General features: G+C 36.4%; 1 long non-coding RNA gene across 1 annotated transcript; it reads left to right on the top strand.

The window, feature by feature from the left end:
- Positions 1 to 5,301: 5,301 nt before the first annotated feature.
- On the top strand, positions 5,302 to 7,861 carry LOC123383488. Its single transcript, XR_006593238.1, has 2 exons — positions 5,302 to 6,162; positions 7,093 to 7,861. It is a non-coding gene; the product is annotated as an uncharacterized LOC123383488 (long non-coding RNA).
- The last annotated feature ends 8,091 nt before the right edge of the window (positions 7,862 to 15,952 follow it).

The raw sequence follows: 15,952 nt of genomic DNA, 5'->3' as shown, positions 1-15,952 counted from the left end.
GCACACACCAGTCTGACTGTGGCCCCAGTGGTGGGCTGGGGGCAGACATCAGGTCTGACTGCGGCCCCGCCCACCGACTCCAGTTATACACCACAGCACAGGGGAAGTGCCCTGCAGGTCCTCACCATGCCAGGGACTATCCAAAATGACCAAGCGGAAGAATTCCCCTCAGAAGAATCTCCAGGAAATAACAACAGCTAATGAGCTGATCAAAAAGGATTTAAATAATATAACAGAAAGTGAATTTAGAATAATAGTCATAAAATTAATCGCTGGGCTTGAAAACAGTATACAGGACAGCAGAGAATCTCTTGCTACAGAGATCAAGGGACTAAGGAACAGTCACGAGGAGCTGAAAAACGCTTTAAACGAAATGCATAACAAAATGGAAACCACCACAGCTCGGCTTGAAGAGGCAGAGGAGAGAATAGGTGAACTAGAAGATAAAGTTATGGAAAAAGAGGAAGCTGAGAGAAAGAGAGATAAAAAAAATCCAGGAGTATGAGGGGAAAATTAGAGAACTAAGTGATGCACTAAAAAGAAATAATATACGCATAATTGGTATCCCAGAGGAGGAAGAGAGAGGGAAAGGTGCTGAAGGGGTACTTGAAGAAATAATAGCTGAGAACTTCCCTGAACTGGGGAAGGAAAAAGGCATTGAAATCCAAGAGGCACAGAGAACTCCCTTCAGACGTAACTTGAATCGATCTTCTGCACGACATATCATAGTGAAACTGGCAAAATACAAGGATAAAGAGAAAATTCTGAAAGCAGCAAGGGGTAAACGTGCCCTCACATATAAAGGGAGACCTATAAGACTCGTGACTGATCTCTCTTTTGAAACTTGGCAGGCCAGAAAGAATTGGCACGAGATTTTCAGGGTGCTAGACAGAAAAAATATGCAGCCGAGAATCCTTTATACAGCAAGTCTGTCATTTAGAATAGAAGGAGAGATAAAGGTCTTCCCAAACAAACAAATACTGAAGGAATTTGTCACCACTAAACCAGCCCTACAAGAGATCCTAAGGGGGACCCTGTGAGACAAAGTCCCAGAGACATCACTACAAGCATAAAACATACAGACATCACAATGACTCTAAACCCATATCTTTCTATAATAACACTGAATGTAAATGGATTAAATGCGCCAACCAAAAGACATAGGGTATCAGAATGGATAAAAAAACAAGACCCATCTATTTGCTGTCTACAAGAGACTCATTTTAGACCTGAGGACACTTTTAGTTTGAGAGTGAGGGGATGGAGAACTATTTATCATACGACTGGAAGCCAAAAGAAAGCTGGAGTAGCCATACTTATATCAGACAAACTAGACTTTAAAGTAAAGGCTGTAACAAGAGATGAAGAAGGACATTATATAATAGTTACAGGGTCTATGCATCAGGAAGAGCTAACAATTATAAATGTCTATGCGCCGAATACCGGAGCCCCCAAATACATAAAACAATTACTCATAAACATAAGCAACCTTATTGATAAGAATGTGGTAATTGCAGGGGACTTTAACACCCCACTTACAGAAATGGACAGATCATCTAGACACACGGTCAATAAAGAAACAAGGGCCCTGAATGAGACATTGGATCAGATGGACTTGACAGATATATTTAGAACTCTGCATCCCAAAGCAACAGAATATACTTTCTTCTCGAGTGCACATGGAACATTCTCCAAGATAGATCATATACTGGGTCACAAAACAGCCCTTCATAAGTTTACAAGGATTGAAATTATACCATGCATACTTTCAGACCACAATGCTATGAAGCTTGAAATCAACCACAGACAAAAGTCTGGAAAACCTCCAAAGGCATGGAGGTTAAAGAACACCCTACTAACGAATGAGTGGGTCAACCAGGCAATTAGAGAAGAAATTAAAAAATATATGGAAACAAACGAAAATGAACATACAACAATCCAAACGCTTTGGGACGCAGCGAAGGCAGTCCTGAGAGGAAAATACATTGCAATCCAGGCCTATCTCAAGAAACAAGAAAAATCCCAAATAGAAAATCTAACAGCACACCTAAAGGAACTAGAAGCAGAACAGCAAAAGCAGCCTAAACCCAGCAGAAGAAGAGAAATAATAAAGATCAGAGCAGAAATAAACAATATAGAATCTAAAAAAACTGTAGAGCAGATCAACGAAACCAAGAGTTGGTTTTTTGAAAAAATAAACAAAATTGACAAACCTCTAGCCAGGCTTCTCAAAAAGAAAAGGGAAATGACCCAAATAGATAAAATCATGAATGAAAATGGAATTATTACAACCAATCCCTCAGAGATACAAACAATTATCAGGGAATACTATGAAAAATTATATGCCAACAAAATGGACAACCTGGAAGAAATGGACAAATTCCTGAACACCCACACTCTTCCAAAACTCAATCAGGAGGAAATAGAAAGCTTGAACAGACCCATAACCAGCGAAGAAATTGAATCAGTTATCAAAAATCTCCCAACAAATAAGAGTCCAGGACCAGATGGCTTCCCAGGGGAGTTCTACCAGACGTTTAAAGCAGAGATAATACCTATCCTTCTCAAGCTATTCCAAGAAATAGAAAGGGAAGGAAAACTTCCAGACTCATTCTATGAAGCCAGTATTACTTTGATTCCTAAACCAGACAGAGACCCAGTAAAAAAAGAGAACTACAGGCCAATATCCCTGATGAATATGGATGCAAAAATTCTCAATAAGATACTAGCGAATCGAATTCAACGGCATATAAAAAGAATTCTTCACCATGATCAAGTGGGATTCATTCCTGGGATGCAGGGCTGGTTCAACATTCGCAAATCAATCAACGTGATACATCACATTAACAAAAAAAAAAGAGAAGAACCATATGATCCTGTCAATCGATGCAGAAAAGGCCTTGGACAAAATCCAGCACCCTTTCTTAATAAAAACCCTTGAGAAAGTCGGGATAGAAGGAACATACTTAAAGATCATAAAAGCCATTTATGAAAAGCCCACAGCTAACATCATCTTCAACGGGGAAAAACTGAGAGCTTTTTCCCTGAGATCAGGAACACGACAAGGATGCCCACTCTCACCGCTGCTGTTTAACATAGTGCTGGAAGTTCTAGCATCAGCAATCAGACAACAAAAGGAAATCAAAGGCATCAAAATTGGCAAAGATGAAGTCAAGCTTTCGCTTTTTGCAGATGACATGATATTATACATGGAAAATCCGATAGACTCCACCAAAAGTCTGCTAGAACTGATACAGGAATTCAGCAAAGTTGCAGGATACAAAATCAATGTACAGAAATCAGTTGCATTCTTATACACTAACAATGAAGCAACAGAAAGACAAATAAAGAAACTGATCCCATTCACAATTGCACCAAGAAGCATAAAATACCTAGGAATAAATCTAACCAAAGATGTAAAGGATCTGTATGCTGAAAACTATAGAAAGCTTATGAAGGAAATTGAAGAAGATTTAAAGAAATGGAAAGACATTCCCTGCTCATGGATTGGAAAAATAAATATTGTCAAAATGTCAATACTACCCAAAGCTATCTACACATTCAATGCAATCCCAATCAAAATTGCACCAGCATTCTTCTCAAAACTAGAACAAGCAATCCTAAAATTCATATGGAACCACAAAAGGCCCCGAATAGCCAAAGGAATTTTGAAGAAGAAGACCAAAGCAGGAGGCATCACAATCCCAGACTTTAGCCTCTACTACAAAGCTGTCATCATCAAGACAGCATGGTATTGGCACAAAAACAGACACATAGACCAATGGAACAGAATAGAAACACCAGAACTAGACCCACAAACGTATGGCCAACTCATCTTTGACAAAGCAGGAAAGAACATCCAATGGAAAAAAGACAGCGTCTTTAACAAATGGTGCTGGGAGAACTGGACAGCAACATGCAGAAGGTTGAAACTAGACCACTTTCTCACACCATTCACAAAAATAAACTCCAAATGGATAAAGGACCTAAATGTGAGACAGGAAACCATCAAAACCTTAGAGGAGAAAGCAGGAAAAGACCTCTCTGACCTCAGCCGTAGCAATCTCTTACTCGACACATCCCCAAAGGCAAGGGAATTAAAAGCAAAAGTGAATTACTGGGACCTTATGAAGATAAAAAGCTTCTGCACAGCAAAGGAAACAACCAACAAAACTAAAAGGCAACCAACGGAATGGGAAAAGATATTCGCAAATGACATATCGGACAAAGGGCTAGTATCCAAAATCTATAAAGAGCTCACCAAACTCCACACCCGAAAAACAAATAACCCAGTGAAGAAATGGGCAGAAAACATGAATAGACACTTCTCTAAAGAAGACATCCGGATGGCCAACAGGCACATGAAAAGATGCTCAACGTCGCTCCTTATCAGGGAAATACAAATCAAAACCACACTCAGGTATCATCTCACGCCAGTCAGAGTGGCCAAAATGAACAAATCAGGAGACTATAGATGCTGGAGAGGATGTGGAGAAACGGGAACCCTCTTGCACTGTTGGTGGGAATGCAAATTGGTGCAGCCGCTCTGGAAAGCAGTGTGGAGGTTCCTCAGAAAATTAAAAATAGACCTACCCTATGACCCAGCAATAGCACTGCTAGGAATTTATCCAAGGGATACAGGAGTACTGATGCATAGGGCCACTTGTACCCCAATGTTCATAGCAGCACTCTCAACAATAGCCAAATTATGGAAAGAGCCTAAATGTCCATCAACTGATGAATGGATAAAGAAATTGTGGTTTATATACACAATGGAATATTACGTGGGAATGAGAAAAAATGAAATATGGCCTTTTGTAGCAATGTGGATGGAACTGGAGAGTGTGATGCTAAGTGAAATAAGCCATACAGAGAAAGACAGATACCATATGGTTTCACTCTTATGTGGATCCTGAGAAACTTAACAGGAACCCATGGGGGAGGGGAAGGAAAAAAAAAAAAAACAGGTTAGAGTGGGAGAGAGCCAAAGCATAAGAGACTGTTAAAAACTGAGAACAAACTGAGGGAGATGGGGGGTGGGAGGGAGGAGAGGGTGGGTGATGGGTATTGAGGAGGGCACCTTTTGGGATGAGCACTGGGTGTTGTATGGAAACCAATTTGTCAATAAATTTCATATAAAAAAAATAAAATAAAATAAAAACGTTGAAAAAAAATTTAAAAAAAAAATAACTTTTATGTTAGAGTGATGTTACAAATATTAAATGAAATGCATAAAACATTATCCTTAGTATACATTAAGCACTCAGTAAATTTATTTTTATTCTTCTATTATTGCAGGAGCCTGAATATGATGCTCAAGTGACACAGGCATTGACTACAAGTTGGACAAAATGGCCTTTTAGTTTATTCCAGGCCTGAGACTCTGAGTTTATAATTCTCCGGCTGGGGGGAAGTAAACTTTACTCACCAATGCCTGTGCTGATCAGATAACCTCAAAGCCCAGACACACTGCATAATTCTCCGACAGCAATAACTCAGCTGGCAGTTCCCAGGCAGAGATGTGGGAGAAAGTCCAATATCCGGGAAGCGCTAGGATCTACAACTTCCTGTGGTCTGCCTAGTGAAATTTGACCAGATAAGAACAGTTAATAAGAAGCTCTCGAGATAGAAAAGCTCCTTTTATTTCTGAATGCGGGTATATTGATGTTAAATACCTGAATGCATGAAGTTAATTTGAATAATCTTCTATTGTTGCAAGAAATATGGAAAAGTATTCAGGAAAACTAGAAAAATTCTTCATACTTGTGGCATGAACCGAAAGAAGTCTTTCACTATTTTGACAAATGATGACTCTACTGTTTTGTGTGAGGGTAGAAGCTTTTAAGGACTGGACCCCAAGGCACCCCATTGTGGTGCCTAGGAAAAGATCAAACCTCATATTCTGGACCTTCCTTCTATAACACTTTGCAAGTCATGCCAGATTCCCATCAAGGCTGAACAATTTGCCTTGAGGCCCCCAAATATTTCCAAATGTAGTTAATGGCTTCAAAAAGAAAACAAGCATTGCAATGAAAGCACTTAATGTCTATCAATTCAATTGCCAAGAAGTTCTTCTCTTTTGAATACTCAAAGGACAGGATCCCTGGGCAATGACTTATTGTTTCCCTTGCCTGCACTGCAATGATTACAGAGACTGTCCAGGTAAATATTGTGATACCTAGATTCTGCTAGTGATCTCTCCCTTTATTTTCTTGAAACAATTTTATAACTGTGATCATATTCCCCCTTTTCTCCTGTCATCATGTGGGGATAAACTTACTATAAAATGTCAGAAGCTGCATTCATGGCTCAAAATCCCTTGGTAAACAAAACCGAGCTATGGGCCTCATAAAGATTTAGCAAGAAAGCAGCATAGCTTAGTATTTGAGTGAGAGGTCTGTTGTCAGGCGGATCCTGAATTAAATCCCCACATCTGCCACTTACTAATTGTGTCATTTCTGTGCATCTCGGTTTCTTCATCTGGAAAATGGATATGATAATAGTCATACTTATCTCATAGGATTGCTTTAGGGGTAAAATAAAACAAAGCACAGCAGTGCCTGATTAAAATATTCAGTAAATGGTAACTACTGTTATTATTGAGAAGCAGATTTCCTCATCAAGTTCTCAAGATGAGAGGATGTCGTGGAAGTGTTAACTGAGAGTAGTACCATCAATTATTCTGTTGAGTTGGCATAATCTAAGATTAGAGGTATTTGTGGAGAGCGGCAACTGTAGTCCTTTAGGGCCTCTGCAATACCTGGGACTACAACAATATTAGAGGATGCTTGGACAATAGCGATTTTGAACACCTAAATCCTTGGCCACTTGAGCAAAGTAGGTAAAGGATAGGGGTAGCCTTTAGTTACATTACAAGACAGGATAAACACGGGGGTATAATATCTTGTGCCTATCTTACTGTTTTACTTCTCCAGCAAAAGGCTGACAGCTCACTATTTGGCTTTTGCATCGAATATCATAAACCCATTAAGGTGGTAGAAATGCCTTTATAATTCTTACTTTGGGGGATATGGCTTGGGTAAGGTGGAGAGCAAAGGTGAGGCATTCTGTGAAGAACTCCCATTCTCTTAGGAGTTTGAAACACATCAGAGTTCTGCACCTGAAGAGAGAAGGGAAGCTGGAAGACACAGTGGATTGGCTTTTCATACATCTGGGATTGGACTGAAGTAGGAGTGGATTGATTGGACTGAAGTGCTAAGAGTATGGAATTGTTCATTTTTGTTGTTAGAGTGTCAGTTGCCTAGAATAAAGGTATTTGTTGACACAGTGAGGTCTAGGTCTTAAGGCACATACATGAACTTGACACAAAACTTTGGGGAATCCATTTGCCTCTGCCTCTGTGAGACTTAAGTTTTCTTCTCTTTTTCTTTTTTGAAAATCAGTGGAATTTACATATAGTGAAATACACATATCTTAAGCATGAAACTGATGAATTATGACAGATGTGTACACCTATGTAACCACAAGCCCAATAAAGGTATGGAATATTTCTACAGTCTCCCCAGAATCTCTTGCATTCCCTTCTAGTCAGTCTCTACTTCAGTTGGCAACCACTGTTCTGTTTTCCATTTCCCCAGATTAGCTTTGCCAGTTCTTAAACTTCATAAAAGCATACAATACGCATTTTTTTGCATCTAGCTTCTTGTACTTGACATAACATGTTTGAGATTTATCCATGTTGTTGCATGTATTAGTTGTTTGTTATTTCTTATTACTGAGTAACAGTCCATGGTGTGAATATACCACAGTTGGTTTACCTATTCTTCTATTGATAGAATTTGGGTTGTTTCTGATTTGGAGCTATGTTGAATAATGCTGCTATAAACATTTTTGAACAAGTCATTTTGTGGCCATATGTTTTCAGTTCTCTTTGACAAATACCTAAGAGGCTAGTTGCTGGGTTAGAGTAGATACAGGTTTAATTTTTTTAAGTTTTCAGATGTTTTTTGAAATTGTTTGTAAAATTTTACATGCCTACCAGCAATATATGAAAGTTCCTGTTTCTTTATTTTCTTGTCGAAAATTGGTGTTGTTGGTATTTTTTATTTTAGTCACCTGGTGAGTATCTCATTGGTTTTTTAAAACTATTTTTGAAATCATTGGATCACATGGTATTTTTCTATTTTTAACTTTTTGAGGAACCTCCATACTGTTTTTCACAGTGGTTGTACAAATTTACGTTCCCACCAACAGTGTACAAAGGGCATTTACCCAGAGAAAATGAACACACTAATTTGAAAAGTTATCTACATTCCTGTGTTTGTTGCAGCATTATTTATAATAGCCAAGATACGGAAGCACCCTAAGTATCCACTGATAGACAAATGGATAAGGAAGATGTGGTATATATACACAATATTACACAGTCATAAAAGAGGGTGAGATCGTGTCATTTGTGACAGTATGGGTGGACCTGGGGGTATTATGCTAAGTGAAATAAATCAGACTGAGAAAGACATATACCATATGATTTCACTCATAGGTGGAATCTAAAAAAAACATCAATGAATAAACAAACAAAAACCAGAATCAGACCTGTATATACAGAGGATAAACTGTTGGTTGCCAGAGGGAAGAGGGATGGGGGAAAAAATGGGTGAAAATGGGTGAAAGGTAGTGGGAGATACAGACTTCCAGTTATGTAATGAATAGGTCATGTGAATAAAAGGCACATTAGAATGAATATAATGAATGATATTATAATAGCCTTGTATAGAGACAAATAGTTCTCATACAGTTTCATCTTAAGATGGCCCTCTTATTGTGGTTTTAATTGACACTTCCCTGATGACAAATAATGCTGAGTAGATTTCATATGACTACGGGCAATTCACAATCTTCCTCTCTGTGAAGTATATGCTAAAATCTTTTGCCTTTTTTTTTTGTTGTTGTTTGGTTGTCTTTTTGTTGTTGATTTTTAAGAGTTTCTTGTATATCCTAAATATAATAACTTTATCAGATTAGAAATAATGTGAATATTTTTTCTCCCAGTTGGTGGTTTGCCTTTTCATTTCTTTAATTGTATTTTTGAAGAACAGAAATTTTAAATTTTGGTGAAGTTTAATTTCTTTTGTGATCTGTCCAGGAAATATTTACCACTGCCAGTGTCATAAAGATATTTTATATTTTCTTCTAAAAGCTTTATGGCTTTAGCATTTAGTTTGGTATATGATCCATCTTCAATTAATTTTAGAGTATGGTGTGAGGTAAGAGTTGAGGTTCACTTTTTATACATATCTATATTCATTTTTAGAGGTGTCATAACAAATTGCCACAATCTGGGAGGCTTAAAACAACAGACATGTATTATCTCACAGTTCCAGAAGCTAGAAATACAAAATCAAGGTGTCAGCAGGCTCCGGGGAAAAATCTTTCCTTACTTCTTCCAACTTCTAGTGGCTCCAGTCATTCCTTGGCTTGTCTCAATGTCTGCCTCTGTCTTCACATGGCCTTCTCTGTATGTGTCTTCTTTTCTCCTCTTCTTGTAAGGACATCAGTTAATGGATTTAGGGCCTTTTCTAATTCCAGTATGGTATCATCCCGAGATCCTTAACTAATGATATCTCCAGAGAGACTTTCTCCGAATAAGGTCACATTCCGAGCTTTTGGATGGATGTAAATTTTGGCGTGGCGGGGGGAGGGGGGGATGCTATTCAACTCTCTGCAATATCCAATTGTTCCATCACCATTTCTTGAAAAGACTACCTTTTTTTGCTAATGAATTGCCTTGCAATCTTTGTCAAAATTATGGACTCTGTATGCTGATCCATTGTTCTATTTACTTATGCTTAAAGCAAGATCCTTCTAAATATAGCTTTCGAGCACGTCTTCAAATCAGGTGGTGTGAGCCATTCAACTTTTTTTTTTTTTCAGAATTGTTTGGCTATCCTAGGTCCTTTGTTTTTGTTATGTGTTTTATTTTATTTTTATTCAAGTATAATTAACATAGTGTTATGTTAGTTTCAGGTACATAATACACTGATTCAACAATTCTATACATTACTCAGTGCTCATCATGATAAGTGTACTCTTAAACCCCTGTTTCACCCTGTTTGTGATATATATTTTAGAAAAAAATTCCTTTGAGACTTTGACTGGATTGTGTAGAACATACAGATCAGTACAGACAGAATTAACATCTCATAGAAATGAAATTGGTTTTTGTATGTTGATCCAGTCATCAGTGAACCTTATAAATTTACTTATTGCTACTAGCTTTTTATATTCATAAATGCCTTAGAATTCGCTACCTACAAGATTTTGCTGTTTGCAAATACAGTTTTCCAGTTTGATGTTCTTTACTTTTGTTTTCTTACCATATTTTACTAGTAAGAGCCTCCAGTGCAACACTGAGTATTAGAGGTGTGAGTGGACACCTTTAATTGGGTCCTAAACTCAGGTGGAGATAATTTAGCCTTTCACCTGAAAGACACTAACAGTAGAGTTTTGTTGTTTATGAAAGATACTGTTAATCAGGTTGAGGATGTTTGCCAAGAGTTTTTATCGTTAACAGGTGTTGAATTTGATCAAATTCTTCTTCTGCATTTATTAAAATGATCATGTGATATTTCTCCTTTATTGTATTTACATAGTGAATAGCATTGATTTATTTTTTGAATATTGAATCTGCCTTGCAGTCCTGGGATACAGACACATACTCATAACGTAGTATCCTTTTAATACATTCAATTGTATTCAATTTGCTAATTATTTTGAAAATTTTTGCATACATGTTCTTGGGGGATATTGGTCTGTTGTTTTTCCTTGTAGTGTCATCGTCTGATTTTATTATCAATGTAATAATCATAAAAAATACTTTGGAAGTATTCTGTTTTCTTCTATTTTCTGAAAGAGTTTGTACAGTATTGATTGCTCTGTCCTCTGAAATGTTTGGTTAAATTTACCAAAAAAAAAACTGATCCTAGAGTTTTTTTTTTCTTTTTTAGCTTTACTGAGATATAACTGACATATAACTGACATATAAAAGTGTACAGTGTTGACTTGATACACTTACATATTGCAATATGATTATCACTGTAGCTTAGCTAATACCTCCATCAGGTTACATAATTACATTTTTTTGTGTGGTCTTGGAGGTTTTTGTTTTTTTTTTTTTGCTGGAAAACTTTAAACTACTAGTTCAATTGTTTTAATTGATATAAAGTTATAGAGATCAATTTCTTGTTGGGTTAATTTTGGTAATTTGTATCTTTGTACATTTCATCTAAATTATCAAATTTATAGGGGCACCTGGGTAACTCAGTTGGTTAAGTATCCGACTTCAGCTCGGGTCATGATCTCACAGTTTGTGGGTTCTAGCCCCCATCGCGCTCTGTGCTGGCAGCTTGGGGTCTGCAGCCTACTTCAGATTCTGCGTCGCCTTCTCTCTCCGCCCCTCCCCTGCTTGTGTGCGTGTGTGTGTGCGCGCGCGAGCACTCGCTTTCTCTCAAAAAAAATAAACATTAAAAAAATAAATTATCAAATTTATTTGTGTGAAGTCATTTATAATATTCTCCTTTTTCTTTTTTATTGTTTTAGGAACTATAATGATGTCCCTTCTCTTATTCCTGATAGCCATTTTTTCTGTTTGTTTGTTTTCCTTGAACAGTCTAGGTGGATGTTTATCAATTTTATTGATATTCTTAAAAGTTGGCTTTTGGTATATAAAATTACCTTTAAGTACTGCTTTAAGTGGCTCCTACAAATTTTGGTAAGTTGTATTTTAATTATAATTCCATTTAAATATATTCTTATTTCATTTGTGTTTTTTCTGTGATCCATGGCTTATTTAGAATTATGTTTCTTAATTTCCAAATATTTGGCTCTTTCCTAGGTATCTTATTATTATTGATATGTAGTTTAATTCTGTTGTTGCCAGAAAGCACACTATTTGATTGTAATCTTTTAAAATTTATTGTTTTATACCATAGCACACACACAATTCTAGTGAAAAGAATGTGCATTATGTATTCATATGGATTAGTGTTCTATAAATATCAATTAGGTCAAGGTATTTATAGTGCTATACAGATCTTCTATTTGTTTGCTAATTGTTCTTGTCTTGTTGTCTTATCAATTGCTGAGAAGGGAGTGTTAAAATCTCCAACCATGATTGTGAAATTGTCCATTTCTCCCTTTGATTTTTGTCAAATTTTACTTCAGCTATTTTGAAATTCCATTATTAGGCCACATATGTATTTATGGCTGCTATTTCTTCCTGATTAATTGAGGCTGTTATCATTGTGATTTTGTCAAATTTTACTTCAACTATTTTGAAATTCCACTGTTAGTCACATATGTATTTATGGTTGCTATTTGTTCCTGATTAATTGAGGCTGTTATCATTATGAAATACTTTTCTTTATCTCTGTTAAAATACTTTTTGTCTTGAAATCTATTTTATCTGGTATTATTTTAGCCACTCTAGTTTTTTTATCTTCATTGTTTGCATTTATATACTTTTATAACCATTTATTTTAACCTATATTTGTCTATATATTTAAAGCGCTTTTCTTATAAACAAAATATATTAGGGTTTTCCTTCTTCCATTCTGAAAATATCTGCAGTTTAATTTGAGTGTTTAATACTTAAGTGTTTATTGTAATTATTGATAGTAATATGTAGTTCATTTTACTATTTCATTGTTATTTTGTCACCTTTTAAAAGTTCTTTTCCCTTTGCTCCTCTTTTAATATATTTTTTGGGATTATTCAAGTACTTTAGAATTCCATTTTAATTTTGCTATTGGATTTTTAAGCTATATTTCTTTTGTTATTGTTATTGGTTGTTGTAGTGAGTAGACTCGACCTTTGAATAATTTGTATCACTCTGTCTCCAACTTTGTTAATCACTTATTTCTACTTTCTCCAAGCTATTGAATTTTCATTTCAAATAGCATGCTTTTCAGTTCTAGAATTTCCATTTGATTCTTTTTCATAGTTTCAGATTCCATGTTGGGATACCCATTTGTACACTTATTTTGACCACTTTTTCTTTTAAGTCCTTTAACATAATTATGATAGCTTTTTAAAATTTTCCTTCTCTGCTAATTCAATATCTGGATGACTATGGTACCTATTTCTACTCACTTTTTTCTTATATATTCGTGTACATTTTTCTCTTTAATCACATGCCTAGTAATATTTGATTGCACAGTGGATACTATTGATGATATTTTATAGAGAATTTTTTATTCTCTTCCTCCTAAGAGTATTTCGATTTTTGTTCTAGCTAACAGTTAAATTATTGGCTAATCATCTTAAGCTTTTGGAGCTCTCATATTACTTTGTTAATTTGAGTCTGATTCTATTTTACCCTTAGTCTTGGGGTACATCTTAATCCTTGGACATAGTCTTTATTCCTAAGGCATGGTCCTTTGAGAGTTTTAATAGAAAGCCCAAGATATTTAGAAATGTTTTCTAACTTGGTGGAATTCAGCCTCTAGACTCTGTCTTCTTTCTTGTAAACAACTCCTAAAATCTCTGTTCCAGTTTTTCAGCTTTATTTCTGCTGCCTTCTGTCAGTTTTCTTCTTATTTTTTTCAGTAAACACACAGTTCAGGGGTCATTTAAGTATTTGATAGGAGTTTGTATATAAAAATTGAGACTCACCTCTCTGTGACACTCTTTATTTTAGAGATGTTCCCCTTCAATTACTAGCCACTCTGGCAAGTCCCTATTCCATCCTCTGATACCTCAAACCAATATGACTTGAGATTTCAGCTTGTGTTTTAGCCAACTCACGCCAAATCCCTGGGTAGTACTTTCAAAAGAAAAGCCATGTAGATAGAAATGGATCTTACCCATTGTGGTTTTGTTCTTTTAACAGTTGAATGTTGGGGCGCCTGGGTGGCGCAGTCGGTTAAGCGTCCGACTTCAGCCAGGTCACGATCTCGCAGTCCGTGAGTTCGAGCCCCGCGTCAGGCTCAGGGCTGATGGCTCAGAGCCTGGAGCCTGTTTCTGATTCTGTGTCTCCCTCTCTCTCTGCCCCTCCCCCGTTCATGCTCTCTCTGTCCCAAAAATAAATAAACGTTGAAAAAAAAATTAAAAAAAAAAAAAAACAGTTGAATGTTGTCTAGTTTCTGACTTCAAATATTTAATTTTAAATATTTTGTCCAGAGTTTTTTTTTTTTTTAAATCTGTGAGATGATTGGTCCAAAAGAGCTACTTTGCCATTATCAGATTCCAAATTGGTTCTTTAAAAAAAACCTCAGGGGCGCCTGGGTGACTCAGTTGGTTAGGTGTCCAACTTTGGCTTACATCATGATCTTGTTGTTTCTGGGTTTGAGCCCCACAGCAGGCTCTGTGCTGACAGCTCAGAGCCTGGAGCCTGCTTTGGATTCTGTGTATCCCTCTCTGTCTGCCTCTCCCCTGCTCATGTTCTTTCTCTCTCTCAAAAACAAATAAACATTAAAATTTTTTTAAATATTCAAAAGAAAAAATAATTTTTGTATGACATATCTCACAGGATAAAATGTGCATTTGCATTTATAAACAAAAGTGAGAATGTAGAGTTTTCTGTGGTTTTTAATATAATACATATATCAGTTTCAGGGATGGGTGTGTGTAACCTTGGGAACAATTATTCTCTCAGTAATCTGTTTATAAAATGGACAGTAATATCTATCTGAATTTGACTTCATAGAAAATGCCAGGTTTCTGGTCAGTTATCTGTTCTCATCTTAGTTGTCCTGTCAGCAGCATTTGGCACAGCTGATCATTCTCTTCTTGATACCCTTTGCTTTTTTGTTTGTTTTCTAGGATGATGCACTCCCCTGATTTGCTTTATAACTCACTGGCCACTCTGTTTCTGGTTTTTTCACAGTTTCTTTTTTCCATGACCTCTTAATGTTGGAGTTCCTCAGGTGTCAGTTCTTGAATTTTTTTTCTTGTATTCTGTAGCTACTTATCTCTTGGTGATCTCATCCAGTCCCATGGCTCTGAATATACTGTCTATGTTTACAATTTCTGTATTTCCATTTCCAGCTCACATCTCTCCCCTGAACTCTAGACTCATGTATTTAACTGAATTATCTCTTTTTTGTTTAATAGGCATTTCAAAATTAATATGTGAAAAACTGAAATCTTGCTGTCTACATTTCTTCTCTCCAAAATATTCCCTGGCATCCCATATTTCCATTATTCCCATCTTCAGTTGTTTAGAGAATAAATATTTGAATTATCTTTAACTCTTTCTTTAAGATTCCTGATCCAAATCATCAATGAATCCTGGTGATCTTTCTCCTTCAAATATTTCAAAGGCCCTGTAATTTCTTACTACTTTGATTTCTATCTTGTTCTAAGCCACCATCATCTTTTACCTAGGTTTTTGCAATATCCTTCTAAATAGTCTTTATGCTTCTACTCTTGCCCCATTAAAATAAATTTTTCCTACAACAGTCAAAATAACCCTTTTAAAATGTAAGTCAGATCACTCCACTATTCAAACTCTTTTAAAGTGTTAGGATTAATTACTCTTTTAAAGTGTTAGGATTAATTATAAGAGTATGTTGATGGGTTTATAAGGTATAAAGGTGTAATTTGTATGACAAAATTACAAATGAAGGGGGAAGGAACTGAGTTTTATACAAGAGCAAAGCTCATTTATACTGTTGAAATTTAAGTGTTACTAATCCAAACTAGATTGTTATACATTAAGATGTTAATTTTTGGAGGTGCCGGGGTGGCTCAGTTGGTTAAGCATCAGACTTCAGCTCAGGTCATGATCTCACACTCTGTGAGTTTGAGCCCCACGTTGGGCCCTGTGCTGTCAGTTCAGAGCCTGGAGCCTGCTTCGGATTCTGTGTCTCCCTCTCTCTTTGCCCCTCCCCCAGTCACGCTCTGTCTCTCTCTATCAAAAAATGAATAAACGTTAAGGAAATTTTTTTAAGATGTTAATTTTTGGGATGCCTGGGTGGCTCAGTCGGTTAAG

The sequence above is a fragment of the Felis catus genome, chromosome X (genome assembly GCF_018350175.1).
Source record: "Felis catus isolate Fca126 chromosome X, F.catus_Fca126_mat1.0, whole genome shotgun sequence".
Classification (NCBI taxonomy): domain Eukaryota; kingdom Metazoa; phylum Chordata; class Mammalia; order Carnivora; family Felidae; genus Felis; species Felis catus.
The sequence above is the reverse complement of the archived record's forward strand: the minus strand, read 5'-3'. Positions and strand labels throughout refer to the sequence as shown.